We start from the raw sequence: 6,000 nt of genomic DNA on the forward strand, positions 1-6,000 counted from the left end.
ACAGCCGCAAACGTGCGCGAGTCCTACTTTAGTTGTTTTCCGGGGAGGGGCACTAACCCTCCGCAACCCTTTTAGTCGTCTTGTACAACAAGCAGGGATACTGGGGGAGTATTCTTGAAAAACACCCCTATAATAATAATAACAATAATAATAATAATAATAATAATAATAATAATAATAATACTGTAATTTTATTTGGTTTGGCTTTTACAATCAGAGTGGCTCATTAAACATTGAAGAAGTGTTTATAAGTACAGTACTGCACCAGTGATGCTTGAAACCAACCAGGGATAACCCAATAAAGCCTCCACGGCGTATTTCCGTTGGGGTCCTTTGATCAGGATTAGCTGGGGGCAGGAAGGAGTAGTTAGTCTTATTCTAAAGGTAATCTAAGCTTAAATTATTTTAATTCACAAACACAATAATATAATAAAGAATATTAGTTTGTTGATAACATACTTAAAACTAACATTGAAGTGTCTAGTAACACAAAAATACTTCAGCATCTGTGACAAAGACTGCCTGTTGAAGGTATCTTTTCAGTCTTTTCTTGAAAAAATAAAGGCTTCTGCTTGCTTTTATACTGTGAGGCAAACTGTTCCAGTCTTTGGTTGCTGCATAGAAGAATGTACACTCTTCCTGACTGATGCTTGGTACGTCAAAATTTAACATTCCGCCTCTTGTATAACGATGTGCACTAGTTCTGCCTAGATTTTACAAAATTTTCACTTAGATATTCAGGTGCAACATTGTATAGATTTTATAGGTAATAATTATGTAGTCTCAGTTGGTTAGCCCAAGTTCATTTAGTTTATGACAGCCTACATGTAACCTAGTTTCTAGATTCAGTATATACCTAATTACTTTGTTTTGAAGGACTTGGAGCATCTCTTTTGAATTTTTGCTGAGGGCCAAGTACCATGCTGATACTGCATATTCTGTGTAACATTGTATGAACGCCTGACACAGGGTCTTCTTTGTTGCTGTTGTTCAAATAACTCTCTCAAGTTGAATAAAATCATCTGGAAACAGCAAGAATAAACTATAAATATTGTACAGTACCAGACATATAAATGGAATGAAGGAGGTGAAAGTGGGAATATTGCTTAGGTGGTGAGGTAGGGTCAAATGTATCCAGTGTAAGTTCAAAATTTTTATATGTCTAAGGTGAGTGGTTGGTTAACCTCTTCATTAAGATGTCAACTTTTCTATCTTCTTCTTCATGCCATTTTCATATGATTCTTTTAGTTTAGGGAAACAATTTCTATCAACCCATTCACTGTGATGATAATTTTTCCCCCTTATTCTTGCTCTCACCAATTTATTCAGTATAAGTGAATTCATTGTAGTATGGGGCTAATGAATGTGAATTGAGGGTGGGTTTGAAATGTTTGTCTGCAGTGAAAAGTGTGATTATTGATTTTTGTTGATGAAGGTATTAGGCTGTTCAGTGAACTATTGTTTAACCCCTTCACTCCAGCGATGTATTTAACTGATTTATTTTTTTGCTATCATCAGGTGGTTTTATTAATCTGTGCTGAGCTGCAGACCTCAAGTGAGGCACAATTAGGTCTGCATGGGCCACGCTGCATGTCGCATACGAGGTACAATTTACATTAGTTATAAAACAATGATTCAGATGAGGGAAACTGCCTTCCAAAGCATTAGCCAGGGAGGGGTTAAGACGGAGAGAAAAACTTCTTAAACTGCAATGGTTAAATGCAGCTTTCATTAATGCCTACAATATGAGAGGTTTTACCGATGCCATATACAATCATTTGTTGGTGGCCATTGTGGTGAAGGGGTTAGGTGAGTGTATGCTACAGTATAGCTGGTTTGCTGTTCCTAGATGAATGTTTTGAAGTGTTATGCGGTATGTGTAGTAGTTTCCCATCAGCATAAGAAGGAAGAGGACTGAGCAGGTCATGGAGAAACAGACTGTAAAATATGGGTGAGAGGATCAAGCCAAGTGGAATAACAATGGGAAGCAACGTTGGGTCTGGTTAGTACTTGGATGGGTGACCGCCTGGGAACACCAGATGCTGTTGGCATCCCTACGTGTCAAGTGGGGTTGGTGGAGGATTAGTGCCCCTCCCTGTAAAACAATTAACTCTAAGCCCTTGGCCACCCCGTCTGGGATACATGGCGTCTGGCAATGAATGAATGAAAAAAGGATTTTGAATTTGGCTGTTTGGTTAAGGTATCATATTTGGGCTTGTATACCTCAAAGAAAGTTGACAGGCTTTAGCGTGTTGACCCTCCTTGGTGGGGTGGGTCTGGATCAACAACTATGCCATTATGTCCTTCACAACGTGTGTGTCTTCCTCTGAAGAGGAGCCTGTGGCTAGCAAGTTCTCTATGTGAGCCACTGGCAGGGCTACACAGGGCTTCCTGTCTGTGACAGCCCTTCAACCAACACCAAGGCCAAGACCTATAATGTGTTGGGGATTTTGTTGCTGAGGATATGTCTTGGTACAGTACAGAAGCTTTGTTTAGGCTTATGTCTATTGCTGCCAGTGTAGTTCTTCAAGAAGCTGATTCTACCTGAAAGAAGCTGTGTTAACTTGGAAACATGTGAGATGGTTGAGTGTTTAGGTCAAAATCCATACCAAGATTTGGAGAGTGTGATGTGGGAGGTGAGGTGGTTTGGCCATGTTGATAGGTTGCTATCCAAGAAGAGTATAGAATTTGGTGCTGTGAAGATCTTTTAAACAAGGATTTAACTACAGAGGTAGCAAAGTATCAAACAGCTCAGAAAGATGCTAAAAGATTGACAACAACTCACATAAGGCTGGAAAGGCCATACAGTGTTGATGATTAGGATGTGATTAATGATGATGTTTTTTATAATTAAAAAAAAACTTATAAATAAAACAAAAGCATCACCATGGTTGAAGAAAAGCTTTGCACAAGGAAATGATGAATGTTTTGAAGCCATGGTACTGATACTATTGTGATATTCATGCATATTTGTGTAAACTCTTTGCATTGGGGGAAATGGCATCCCCAGATGACCATACTGTATATTGTTGACTGGTTGGGTAGAGTCATGCTTTGTGAAAAGTATCATATGCAGGTACTAAAACTAAGTCCAAAACTAACAAAACAAAGCAAAACAAACTTGGCACCTATGTAACAACTTGGGCAATTTGGTAAGAGAGCAGGCAATGGCCAGACCATACAAAAAAAAAAGAAAGAAAGAAAAAAAGGACACCAATATTCACGGTTATTGAAGGCAACAACAAACAAGGCTGGTGTAGACACAGCCACATGCATGTGAAGCTGCATGGTCAACTGCTCACTTTAAGTGTTTGCTCCGTGAGAGGATAAGACATTGAGACTTTAGAGGAAGGTTATCATGCTTAGCGAGACATACTGGGGAAAATATGTTGTGCACCCTCTCCTCAGCTTTCTTAGCCTAAGCTGAATCCTCCTGTCACAATTTCCTGTGCACTATTGAAAGTAGCTTGATGTCTCCTCCTCGAGGGCTCCTTCAAATTCACTCATTACAAGTAATTTTTTTCCCCATGCAAAAACATTTATTTGTGCTGAGTCGTCAGCTGATTATCAAAATTTTTATCAAAATTATATGTCAAACTGACTTTTCATAACATCTCAGCAGCACTGGGATAATATCCAAACTAAAACTGTATCATGAGGTTCTGCACAATATGCCTGCAATTGTATGGGATGAATGGCAGCGGCAACTACTGTATACTAAATAACAATTATGTTATATCTGTTTGTGTATTTTATTAACTGTCAAAGTGTACAGTAGTTTACAATCCAGTACACTGCACAGATCCACAGGACTGTTCCATAAGTATTTGCAATTATTTTAATTTGTATTCATACTGGTAAGTTACATATATTTCCTATGCATTTCTTCTTTGTTTCTTTTTGTTTACCAAGATGGATGACATAAGTTCCCATTCCTTGCAGAGCACTGATGCATCTGACAACCCACTAAGACAGGATGCCTGGCCAAGGGTAGGTGCAGGCTCATCTCCCAGTTCCTTCCTTCTGTCAGCCTCGGGCAGTGCGGGCATGTCCCTGCTGGAAGGCCAATCACACCATGGCAATAATGGATTGGGTGAAACAGGCCACACACGTCGCAGAAGAATGGCACTGAGTGAAGCAGATATGAGCTCTGCTCTTAACTGCCCAGCATGTGGAAAACTGTTTGCTGGAGCCAAGCGCAGATACCACCTTGAACGGCACCTTATTACTCACACAGGAGAGCGGCCATTCCCTTGTCCCCATTGTCCCTACAGGGCAAATGTCAGGGAGAACCTGGTCCGACATGTCCGTCATCGTCACCCAGACACTCTTGTCACTCATAATGAAATAAGAACTTGATTAGAGACTTACAGTATGTAATTAGTATATCCTTTGAAATCCCACCATATACTGAATACTGTACAAATAATGCTTTTACAGAAATCCTTTAACTTAAAAAATTCGAAGGATTCAAAATAAACTGATCAAAATTAAGAATAATATACAGTATTACTAGTTGAAACTATGTTAGTGCAAGAATTTTCTTTGTGAATACTGAATTCTGATATACAGTATGTGATAAAAAGCATTGTTTGCACTCATAAATACAATACTGTTCTTCCTTGTCCATGTGACATTCAGACACCTTTAATACAGTTCACCAAAGTTACCATATCCAACCTTTTTTTTGTGTGCTATCTATTTAAGCAAATTAGTACTGTCTTCTTACCTGGCTAAAATGAGGAGACAAGTGAAAACTACCAATATGGATGAACAAATAACAAATGGATATAATGAATTCCTTTAGACATTTTGAAAGTTTTTGCATCATATCTTCGTGTTACATTAAGGACAAGTTTTTTATTTCTGCATATTGTGCTAGTGTCTCAATTGATAAGTTAGTAAGTTTGAAACCAGATGTGTGTGTGTACGCACTATGAATGTAGACTTTTAATCTCTGGCATCTGTCTGCTGCAATTTATCACAGAATTTTCATTTGTATGAAATACCACTGGAAAAACTTCTCAGGCCAAAGATGAAAGGATTATACATTCATGAAATGCACTCTTTCTTCCTCTCTCCTCTGTTCATCCATAAAAAAAATAAAAAAATAAATAAAGGTCAACCAAGCATGTATCAACTCTTATTGAATCAGTGACTGTTTATCCAGATTATCCAACAAATATGAGCACTTTGCCCAGAGCTTCCAAAATGAATTAAGTTACTGGATTCAAATGCATTAGGATACAAATACCCTGTACACTACTCCATCCCTGATAAACATGCTAGGTGGAGTACAGTGTACACATACCGTACTCTCATGTTGGCTGTGGTGTGACAGATGTAAACTTTTGCAAGGGAGCCTTCTATGATGTTTATAAGCCCATAATAATTAACCATGTTACAACAGATGTATACCTTTTACAGTGGAAATGTGTGCCAGCGATTATGTCAGCAGAAGTTTGCAACTGTCTTCTTGCTCTGACCACAGTGTTTCAAGGTTCATTGTATATTGCAGGTTCACAATATCTTGCAAAGGAGGCAATTGAGTATTTGTACAGAAACTTAACATTGTTCTGCTAAAGGTATTTTAACTGCCCCAAGGATGAAGTTACCCGGTACTCATTAAAAAGATTCAGTGTATAGAAATGTTTGTACAGTACCTTACAATAAGTAATATATATATATATATATATATATATATATATATATATATATATTTATATATATATACAGTATATATATATACAGTATATATATATATATATATATATATATATTTATATATATATACAGTATATATATATATATATATATATATATATATACTGTACAGTACCCTAGCATCCAGTACGCAATTGTCCAGTACTATTTTCATCTAGTACGGTCGGCAAAAAAATAAAATAATTTATCACTGTAGAACTGATTTGTTGGGCTAGAACGGATCAGCTGCGCAAAGTGGACCAAATTCGAGGAGTTCTTCTCTAGTACTGACGTGCT

This window comes from Coenobita brevimanus, chromosome 51 (assembly GCF_032717465.1).
Source record: "Coenobita brevimanus isolate Jiangsu-jjx chromosome 51, ASM3271746v2, whole genome shotgun sequence".
In the NCBI taxonomy this organism is placed as follows: domain Eukaryota; kingdom Metazoa; phylum Arthropoda; class Malacostraca; order Decapoda; family Coenobitidae; genus Coenobita; species Coenobita brevimanus.